The following is an 11950-nucleotide window of genomic DNA, read 5'->3' as shown; positions in this document are numbered from 1 at the left end:
TCACGCACGGTATTCCCACGGGTGTCGCCTTACCAGGCCCGGGACCGTTTGCGCCTTTTGGCTCACGTATATGATAGTGTTGCTAGCATCCATATGACAAAGAACCCGGGCTGACATGGCTAGTCGTAAACCCAAAGTGGCACTAACTTAGATGGACATGCATACATGACTCAACAACGAACGTGTCGGTCATCAGTGAGTGAATCCGGGCTGTAGCAGGCTAACAAACTCCGGTAGACACCGCGTGACATTTTCCCAAGGGACAGACACGGGAACGAAGAAAGACACATGACGGCCAACCTAAGAGTTCCGGAGCAGTAGCAAGCTACCAAGGCTCAGTGGAAGCACTAGGAGACATTTCCCGGTAAGAGAGGCTACCAAGGATAAACAACTAGATAGTCAGATCCCACACATACCAAGCATTTCAATAACATACACACAATATGCTTGATATGTGCAAATACAACATGGCATCACAACATGACTCTACAACTCAAGTATTTATTCAATAGGCTCTAGGGAGCGAGATATTACAAACATGGGTCTCACGACCCAACATTCAGAGCATACAAGTCAAAGCACATGCGGAAGCTTAACATGTCTGAGTACACACAACTACAAATGAAAAAGGGGAGAAGCCTGACTATCTAGCAGATCCTGCCGAGGCACAAGATCGTAGCTGAGGTAACAAGCTAAACGTCGACGTCCACGTGGAACTACTAGTGAGACTAAAGTCTCTCTACAAAAACATAAAATGGCAAACGTGAGTACAAATGTACCCAACAAGACTTACATCAGAACTATCTACATATGCATCATTATCAACAAAGGGGATTGTGGGGTTTAACTGCAGCAAGCCAGCTTTGACTCGGTGGCTATCCTGAACTACGACTGCAAGTAACTCTTTCGAGGTGGCGCACACGAGTCCACATATTCACCATATCAATACACCACTATGGATCCGCTCCCGTCTCCCTATGAGAACGCCATCCATAGCACTCACGCTTATCTTGCGTATTTTAGAGTATCCACTTTCACTTGTCTATGAACTGTTATAGGCAACACAGAAGTCCTTTACCGTGGACACGGCTATTCAAATAGATGATGTTAACCCTGCAGGGGCGTACTTCTTCATACATGTTTCCACCACTTAGCGTCTGCACACGACATGTGCTCGGCAGAAATCAAGCGAAAGCCAATGTGGGTGTAGACCACGACCTACCTAAACACTCAAGTTTCTAGTCCAGGTTTATCGCCTATTCAGGTTCCATCCGCAGGGAGTCCGGCCAAAGTTTCCACATACGGCCCCGAACAATGTGTGCAGGGTTCCCGAGACACCAAACGGGCGCCCGGTACACCGTGCCATGTGCCTACCGCATCACAGCCCACCCATCCGGTCAGCGCTGCGCACGGCCTCCAGCATACTACAAACACCAGAAACTACTTGCAACTCCTGGACAGAGGACAAGCGTGATTAAGAAGTCGAGCGGGGTCATATTTCAGGGCCCAATGCATGGTAGTAGCTGTTTCATGGATCACAAACACAGAACTCAGTTCCTGAGGACGTATTCAATGAGACAACCCACCATGTACTCCTACATGGCCTCTCACCGCTACCTTTACCAAATCGTGTTCACACACTTAGTTCACACACAGTAGGACATGTTCACACACCACTGATTCATCCCTGATGAATCAAACCTGACTCAACTCTAAGCAGTAGCAGGCATGACAAACAAGTATGAATGAGTAGGCACAACAGGGATCAAACAACTCCTACTCATGCTAGTGGGTTTCATCTATTTACAGTGGCAATGACAGGTCATGCAGAGGATAAAGGGGTTCAGCTACCGCAGCAAGTGACAGAAGAATCGTTGTTGTCCTAATGCAGTAAAAGAGAGCAGGAGCGAGAGAGTAGGATTGTATCGGAATGAACAAGGGGGTTTTGCTTACCTGGCACTTCTGAAGATAGTATAGTTCTTCATCGGTGTCATCGAACTCATTGTCGGAACCACATCTATCGAGAGGGGACAAACACCGGCAAACAAGGAAGAACACAATCAATGCAATGCACAATATGATGCATGATCATGACATGTCAATATGCTGTGATTTGAGCTAATGCAGCTAGCAACAGATTAAATGGAGTTGGTTTGAATCCAAGACTCAAATTCAAACTCCATATGTGGATATTCAAATGCCATTCATTTCATTTGTCCTAAACAGTAGTAATAAGTTGTTCTAACATGCATGAAAATGGTACAGATGGATAGATTGGATTTTTCTGACCATTTTTCATATATAATTTATCTTATTTGGAGTCACGGTTGAATTTATATGATTTTTAGAAGTTTTGGATATTTTCTGAAATTCCAGAATTAAAAATAAATCCAGAAAAGGTTATCTGCGTCAGCATGACGTCGAGGTGACATCAGGAGGTCAAAGGCACCAGCCCAGGTCAAACCTGACGGCTGGGACCCACATGTCAGTGTCTAACTAATTAACCTGAGTTAATTAGCTCCAAACTAATACTAAACTAGACCAGTTAAGGCCCTGGTCCCACATGTCAGTATTAACAGGGCTAATTATGTTTAGTTAGCACTTAACCTAAATTAGCAGGGGCACAGGCCCACCTATCAGCGACCCTGGGGAAGTCAAATAGGGTCAAAACCCGGGTCAGTGGGGTCAAATCCACCGGCGACATGACGCCGGCGAGGCCAGCCACGGTGGCGAGCCTCGGGTTTGCGTCTCTGGCGACCAAACAGCCGTCGGAGGGCATCTACGTGATGCGGACGCACGTCCGCATCGAGTGGTGGTGGCGGTTGGGCCTAGGGTGGCCGGAGTTGTCGCCCGCGATGACCTTGGCGGTTGCCGGAGCTCGGGTGAGCTCGGGATCGAGGCTACGGCGGACGAGTCGGCGCGTGCGAGGCATCTACGGGCCCTACGAGATGCGGCGAGGTCAGTGGAAATGACGATGGGGCCGTTGCGTGGCTGGAGCCACGTCTGCGGCGAGCTCAGGCGGCGATGCGAGCGGGTGTGCTTGGTGCAGCGACTATGGCGAGTGGCAGAGAGAACGGAGAGGGGGAGGATGGTCAGTGGCGCACGGCGGATGCAGTGGTGGCTTCGGCGTGCTCGGGGAAGCACCGGAGCGAGCGCAGCGGTGAAGGGGATCTCCGGCGGCCGGCGACGAAGATGACGAAGATGGCGATGATGCAGGGCCTCTGGCGCAGTGTAGCTCGGTGGAGCGGACGAGGAAGATGCGGCGGAGCTTCTGGACTGCTCGAGGGGGCGAGGTAGAGGCGATGGCCGCGGTGGTGCTCGTCGGTGGCGGCGGACGCGTTCGGTGAGATGGGGAATGGCGAGGGAGAGAGCAGGGGGAGGAATGACAGGTCGGATCGATCAGGACGGCACCGAGGAGGAAAACCCGTGGCGTTGCGCTGTCCCAGGGACGCAGGCAGGCAGGCAGGTGGCGTGGCAGCACGACCATGCGCGCGCGTCGGGCACGCGCTCGGCGTCCGACTGGAGCGATGGAGATGATGACTGGTAGTTGGGCCAGTGGGCCGCACTGTTGGGCTGGGTAAGTGGCCAGGTATTCTCTCTCGCTCTCTCTTTCTAATTCTTTCTGTTTTCTATTTTTCTACAACTTTGTGGCTTTATTAAAAATACTAAATCAATCCCAAAAATCATGCAACTGCTCATGACCACTGTTGGAAATATATCCTACAGTGAACATTTCAGTTTGGGATTATTTGAGCATTTAAATTATTTAATAGCATTTAAATGCCCAAATGCAAATACTATATGATTTAATTCAGTGACCAAATATGTCATGGAAAAATGTGCAACACCTCTGATTATGGTTCTAGCATTTTCCAGAAATGATGAACATTTTTGAAAGCCATTTGGACTCACTGAAAAAAAAATAGTTGAACCTAGTGAATTCCTTTGATGCTAGAGTTTAGGCAATCCCCATTTCAGGTTTCTGTAAAAGTAAACATGATGCATCACCAAAGACTAGCACTAGTGCATTGCCAGAAGCTAGGGATGTGACAAAACCGATGAAAGTAGTAATGAAAAAACATAGAAAAAGAAATAACAACAAGAACATTGAAAAACCGAACCAGTCTAGCTAGTAGACAACAAAGAAGAAGGAGCAAGTGATTTTGGACGCAGTCGCCACCTCCTCCCCCCAAAAATAGATTAGGGTTCCTCTGCCGGCGCCGATGCCGGTCCGCCTCATTTCTGGTGGCCTTAGGGCCATGGGGCACGGTAGATCCCAACCCTTGCCGGCGGGAGGGCTCCTCTTTTAGATGTTTGTTCGACTTTTATTAGGGTTTCTTTCCTGCTCATTAAGACAAGATGGTGGTGACTCCTTGAAGGCCGAATAAAGTTCTCCCCGCCTAGCCCCCGTCCTGGTGGTGCGTCTGGCATTGTCGATGGGTGTGTGAAGGTGTGTCTCTGGTGTATCTGTCTTTGGTGGATTTGCTCGAATCTAATCGTTCGTCTATGTTCGTATGTTTTCAGGTTGGATCATTCCGGTCTACGCTACTCTTCATCGGTGGCGGTTGATGTTCTGGTGCGCTGATCCTTTGGGGCCTTAGCACGACGACTTCCCGATGGACTACTACAAGTTCTGCTCGGCTCTGACGATGGAGTGGCGATGACGGATCTTGTAGTCGTCGCAAGGTGGTCTAAGGATCTGGATGTAATTTTTATTATATCTGGTGTTTGTTCTACTGCCATGGTTGGAGATGAACAGATGTGGAGGTTTGTCTCCGTCGGATCTCACGGGATTCTGGTGGTGCTGGTCGTCGTTGGACAAATTTCGATCCGTTCTTCGTTCGTCCTTGTTTGGGTGTTTACAAGTTTGATCCTTCTGATCTACGACTTTCTTCATCGACGATGGTTGTTACTCTGGTACGCTGCTCCTATGGGGCCTTAGCACGATGCCTTCCGACTATCTACTATAATAAGGTTTGTCCGGCTCCAGTGAGGGAGGGGAGATGATAGAGGCACACCTTCGACTTGCTCCAGTGCTTGTAGTCGTCGCTAGGTGGTCCATAGATATGGTTAAAAAAATTATTATCTCTGTTGTTCTCTGTACTGCCATGATTGAAGATGAATAGATTGAAAGTTTCTGAAAAAAGTGAAGAAACAGGCCAGCCCAGTAATGACGTGATCGGAAAAGCCCTTGAGGCGAAACTACCATAAGACTCTCAAAAGGTCAGAAATAGCTCCGGCGACATGAAGGTACTCCATCTGTAGTAGGCAAGTTGCTTTTTATGGTTTTTGGTTTTCTTTTCTATTCAATACATGTCTATTTTTTTCATACATGATGGACATTTTTTGTATACATCTGGAACAATGTTTTGATAGACCTTGAACATTTTTTAAATACGTGATGAACATTATTCCAAATACATATTATGAACTTGTTTTAAAATGGTCGGAACATTCTTTTATAACTATTTGTGCAGTTTTTGCATTGTATAAATATTTTATGAACATGTTTTTGAAAGCGATCACATTTATTTGAATGGTACAAATATTTTGTTTAAACAACGCGAGAATATATTTGAAATCTGTGAATATTTTTTAAATGCGACAACAATTTTTAATGGTAAGAAACATTTTTTTGAATTATGAGAACATATTTTTATGCTGAATAAATGTTTTAAAATAGCAATTTTTTATTTAGAACATGTAAACATTTGTTAAATTTCACGAACATAATTTTAATGCTATCAAAATTTTTCTAAAAGTTGCGCAAACATTTAACACAATACGAACGTACAAGCGATTTAGACATAATATTATTTTCGTTTCAGAAATTTTAATAAAAGTAATTAAATAAAAAAAGAAAAAAGAAGCCAAAGGGGGCGCTTCCGTCTCGCACGAAGCTAAGACAAAGCGCTGTCCCCGAGAACCCTATTTTGTCATTTACTGCGTCAAAATTGTTGAAGGAACCCATACCGATAACTGTTGGGGCGCGATATACAACACACGTGGAGCACTATTCTTTTTGTTTCTTGAAATTACGTGGAGCACTATTCTGATTAGCGATTTTGTTCTGTTTTTTATCCTCAAGTTTTCCAATCGTTTTTCCTCTGAAAAAACGGGCTGTTGAACTTTTTAAAAAATATGCACGAATTTTAGAATTCTAAAATGGAAAATGTGCGAATTTTCCAACTCCTTTATGTTTATTTTATTTTATTTTCGTTTAATTTAAAATTTGTATTCACTTTGACTTTGGTATTTTTGTTGCAGTTGCACTTTTTTCACAATTGCACTTTTCTTATACAATTGCATTTTTTAAGGCACTTGTACTTTATTGATGGGACATAAAAATGACTCCAACTTCATAATGCTTGGGGGCCTATTTGATTCGCATGATTCTAAAAATGCGGAAATCGAAAAAACATAGGATTAGATTGTCATGCTCATGTCAATCCTACATGATTTTGGTTTGTTTATTGACAGCATCATAGGAGAAACAAAGAATTCACTTAAAGAGGTGTGAGTGGATGTTGGAAATCCTATGGCAAGTAGTTGAAAGAATTATCAAGGGAAAAATGTCTTGCAAAGATTTTCATTCCCTTGCCAGTGATCAAGGTGTCAACACCTTCCCCTCCATGGCCACCACCTATTGTGGATCAAGTGTCTCTTTCGGTGGATGGAGCATTTTAAGCGGGCGATGGTTCGGCGGCAGCAGGTATTATCCTACGGAGACAGGATGGGAGTGTTATCTTCGCCGCATACCGGGTTTTATTCAATTGTAATGATGCTCTATAGTTGAGATTCACGCGTTGATGCAAGACATGGCATTGGCAAAGCAACACTTGGAGGGTCCAGTCGTTGTGCAGTCTGATTCCTCGACAACACTGGCACCTCTCATGGGATAGTATGAATCGCACAGTGCATGGTCATTTAGTTGTTGAGATTAAATTCTTGATACTTGATAGGGAGTTGATTCCCCCCCCAAAAATAGTCGTGAACAAAATAGGGTAGCATATCATTTGGCTAGTTACAGTCGAACTGAGTGTAGTACTGCTGTATGGCTACATGGTGGACCTCCATGTATTGAGGCTCTTTTGCCACTTGACTGTAGCCCTATCTCTACGGAATAAAACTACCATTTACTACCGAAAAAAACCCGACATCCTTAGAAAAAAAATTCCTATAGGATTAAATCCTATCAATCAAGCAATCAACATAGAAAAAAATTCTTAAGATTCTAATCCTCCAAAATTCCTTTGAATCAAAGGAACCCTAAGGGTTTGCCCTCGACGCATGGAAAGTATTGAAACGACATCAATTAGGTTTCATTAGCCTGTTGTTCTTTAAAGCAAATACTGAGAGAGCTGAAGAAGTTTCTCTTTTGTTGGAGACATATGCAAAAGCTTCGGGTCACAGAATAAATAAGGATAAGTCCTCCCTTTTCTTCAGTAAGCGATGTCCAGAGGAGGTACGAACAACTATCAAGAACATATTGCACGTGCCTAACGAGCAACTAAATGAAAAATACCTCGGCATGCCTTCTGATGGAAGTTCAAAAAATGGTGCTTTTAAATATCTAAAGGATAGATTGTGGAGTAAAATAAAAGGATGGATAGAAAAGTTTCTCTCTTCAGGTGGTAAGGAAGTCTTAATTAAATCTGTAGCTCAAGCAATGCCAGTTTATTCCATGTCATGCATTAAGTTGCCTAGAGGTTTTTGCCAGCAACTAACATCAATGATCAAAGCGTTTTGGTGGGGTAGCAAACAAGGTCAGCGGAAACCTTATTGGGTCTTGTCGGTGTCAAAACCGGCGGATCTCGGGTAGGGGGTCCCGAACTGTGCGTCTAGGAGGATGGTAACAGGAGACAAGGGACACGATGTTTTTACCCAGGTTCGGGCCCTCTTGATGGAGGTAAAACCCTACGTCCTGCTTGATTGATATTGATGATGTGGGTATTACAAGAGTAGATCTACCACGAGATCAAGGAGGCTAAACCCTAGAAGCTAGCCTATGGTATGATTGTTGTTCATCCTATGGACTAAAGCCATCCGGTTTATATAGACACCGGAGAGGGCTAGGGTTACACAGAGTCGGTTACAATGGTAGGAGATCTACATATCCGTATCGCCAAGATTGCCTTCCACTCCAAGGAAAGTCCCATCCGGACACGGGACGAAGTCTTCAATCTTGTATCTTCATAGTCTTGGAGTCCGACCGATGATGATAGTTCGGCTATCTGGACACCCCCTAGTCCAGGACTCCCTCAGTAGCCCCTGAACCAGGCTTCAATGACGACGAGTCCGGCGCGCATATTGTCTTCGGCATTGCAAGGCAGGTTCCTCCTCCGAATAGTTCATAGAAGATCGTGAACACCAGGGTAGTGTCCGGCTCTACAAAATAAATTCCACATACCACTGTAGAGATAATAATATTTACACAAGTTCAATCTGTTGACGTATTTTGTAGCGTGACGTCACACCACAACCAAGCCTTTACTCGAATCGTTTTTATTGTACCACCTCAGCGCGTTTAGCGAAGCGGTTTCCTTGGCACGTCTTGTCGAAGCAGAGATCGTGTTCCCCTTATTCCGGGATTCCCATCAATACGGACGTGGTTAACCCAACCGCGCCATTGATTGCGGCGCTTGGGAGATAAGCGAGTTTTATCAGGCCGGTGGGGACGCATGGTTTCGTCCGCCCATATAAGGGGATAAAGATCCACCCTTTTACCTACGCCTTCTTCCTCCTTTGCTTATCCATCTCCGCGAACTCGAGCTCCAGCGCCCAAGTCCGCACATCTCACCTCAACCTTCTCCAACTATGTCCGGAGCGGGAGGCAAGTGGATGGCCTCCTCCGTTACGGAGGGGCACATCCAGAAGCTGCTCAGCGCTGGATATCTGTCCAGTGACATCGTGCACCGGCTCCCCGACGAGGGGGAGCTCATCCCCACCCCCAGGCCCCATGAGAGGGTAGTATTCCTTTCCCATTTCCTCCGCGGACTAGGCTTCCCACTCCATCCCTTTGTCCGGGGGCTCATGTTCTACTACGGCCTGGATTTCCATGATCTGGCCCCGAATTTCATCCTCAACATCTCGGCGTTTATCGTCGTGTGTGAGGCCTTCCTCTGCATCCAGCCCCACTTCGTCTTGTGGCTCAAGACCTTCAGTGTCAAGCCGAAGGTTGTGAAGGGCAGCCAAGCGGAGTGCGGAGGTGCCATGGTGGGCAAGATGCCCAAAGTTACTTGGCTCGAGGGCACCTTCGTGGAAACCATTAACGGGTGGCAATCGGGGTGGTTCTACATCACCGAGCCGCGTGACCCTGAATGGGCAGCGGCCCCCGAATTCAGATCTGGCATCCCCATACGGCTCACTTCCTGGAAAGAGAGTGGCCGGACATGGGGTGATTCGGAGGAGCTGACCGGACTCCAAGCATGCATCCAAAAGCTAGTGAACAAGAAGCTCAAGCTTGTCAACATAGTCCAGGTCATGCTCATCCGCCGGATTCTCCCGTGCCAACAACGGGACTTCAATATGTGGGAGTTCGATTCGGTGTAGCACCAGACTTTGAGCAGGCTCTTCGACAGTACGTACGAAGAGGCCTGGAGGGTGGTGTTTAAGGGCGCCGAGGCTCCCGCATCCGCTACCGAAGATAGCGGATTTAGCTCGCAGTGTCCGGCTCGCGAGGTAAGCGATTTTACCCTTTACGGGACACTTGTTTTCCATAGTTTGACTCTATGCGGGATCTAAACTCCCTCTCCTTTGACAGGACTGGCTGAAGAAGGCCGAGCAGACTAACTGTCCGCCTCCTTTGCCAGAAGAGCCAGCGGACGCCCGCTTAACAGGGCTGCTGGTTCCGGCACCCCACGTGGTGCCGGAGAAGAAGGCCAAGAAGAAGGCCACGGGCACTCGAAAGAGTTCCCGATTTCAGGTGTCATCAGACTTATCGTCCGGTGACTCCGAGGCGGACTTCTCCCATTAAGGCGAGGAGGAGAAGAAAGAGGCCTCTCTCCCAGCGGGGGGAGGGAAGAAAAGGAAGGCCTCCCCAACGAGGGAGGCCGAAGGGTCCAAGAAGGGAAGGACTCTTCCCCCGGACTGCTCTGCCAACGCCGGCGACGACGACGAGGATTGGCCTTCAAGGGCCAAGCCCCTGGCGATATCATAAGTATGCGGACTCCTGAATAACTTCATGATTTTTGTTTTCGCCACACGGTGTCTTTCTAATGCCGCATACAACCCTGCAGTCCGCCCAAGGATGATCTTCCCGCTTCGTCGAGCGGGTCCTTGGGTGCGTCGGATATGGATTCCCTTCCGACTGCCTCAACCCCCCGTGATGCGGACGATGCCAAGGTGGGATCCCGGGAAGGGACCCGCCAGGAGGAGGAGGCCCCGGAGGTGCCGCAGGGCAACCTCCCGGACTTTGCAACGGACTCCGCACCGGAACCTGTAGTTGCTCCGGAGTCCGGCGGGCGGCCCCTTCGTAAGAAGGGCAAGACCGTGACGCCGGCGGCCTCCGTCCAACCGGAGGCGCCGGATAGCTTGCTGGAGGCGCTGAATGGCACTTCCATCGAAGAGGAACACCGCACCGTCATGAGTGCGGTGATTCAGAAGGTTCAGCTCGCCAAGAGCGGGCTGACCGAAGCCTGCAGCAGCCTTTTAACAGGCTTTGAGGTAAGAATTTTGATATATGTAAAATAGTACCGCATAGACAGTAGCCCCTGATGCTCGGTTCGGTGTTCGGAAAGAAAATCCGTACTGAGGATCTAAAAAGATATACGCAGAGTCATAAAAAATATGTCAATATGGGATTGCATGCTGTGCTGCTGACCTCTGCCGCACTGACTGCGGAGGTCAATACTTTGAAGCAAAGCCTCGAGCGGTCTGAGAACGAGCTCGGCCATGCCAAGAAGCAGCTCGAGGACAAGGAAGGTGAGTAACACCTTATTAAAATTGTACCTTACAGAAAAGGATTTGGTTGCAAGAAGAATGACAAGGATAACGTGGGTATTGCAGGGGCCACGAACGAGGTGGCGACCCTGAAGGAGGCGATGTCCGCGGCCGAACGTAATGCGGCCGTGGAGCGCACCGAGCGAGAGAAGCAAGAGGCGCGGGTGGCGGAGGTACAGCAAGAGCTCCAGGCTCTCGTGGAAAAACATGAGAGTTTGGAGCGCGACTCGAAGACTCGAGAGTCCGAGCTTGCATCGGCTCTTGAGAGTGCCAAAGCCGCTAAGGCCGAAGCCTACAAGGCCCTCCAGGAAATCGAGGCGTTGAAGAAAATAGCGGCGGGTAAGGCATTTTTCATGCAAAGCAAGCATGTTAGTGTGAATTACCTATCACTTACCCGAATTCGGAGCTCTCCAGGAGCGTTCGCAGATCTGCCCCGCAGCGTGTCCGATGCTGCTGCTTTCTATAGGGCCGAGGAGGGGAGCTCGACGGAGAAGGTCTTCTGGTCTCAGTATGCTGAGGCCGGACATCCGGTGCCCCTTAGCGACCAGCTGAAGCAGCTGGTCGAGCTCCAAAAGGTGGCCGAACAGGCCATGAAGGGCCTCATAGTTCGGCTATGGCCCAAGGAGGCCATTCCTGGGAGCTACTTCGGCCTGGTGCGGCGGCTGGTGGATGCGTGTCCATAGGTTGAAGTCATCAAGCACTCCGCCTGTATTGAAGGTGCCCGTCGGGCCCTTGCCTGCGCAAAGGTGCAATGGGGCAAGATGGATGCTGAGAAGCTTGTGACGGACGCGCCACCACCGGGCAAGGAGTATCGCACGCTCGAGATGTATTATAAGAGTGTCCTGAAGGGTGCCCGCATTATTGCGGGTGAGTGCTCCAAAGATGTAATATTTGAGTAGACTCGCATTTTGTTATCCTGTGCGCTGAAAACTTTGTTCATATGCACTAAGCAACGCTTGTTAATTTAAAATATTACCTTCTGTGCGGCCGTTTATCAAATCTGAGAGAT

The sequence above is a fragment of the Triticum dicoccoides genome, chromosome 2B (assembly GCF_002162155.2).
Source record: "Triticum dicoccoides isolate Atlit2015 ecotype Zavitan chromosome 2B, WEW_v2.0, whole genome shotgun sequence".
Taxonomy (NCBI): Eukaryota; Viridiplantae; Streptophyta; class Magnoliopsida; order Poales; family Poaceae; genus Triticum; species Triticum dicoccoides.
The sequence above is the reverse complement of the archived record's forward strand: the minus strand, read 5'-3'. Positions refer to the sequence as shown.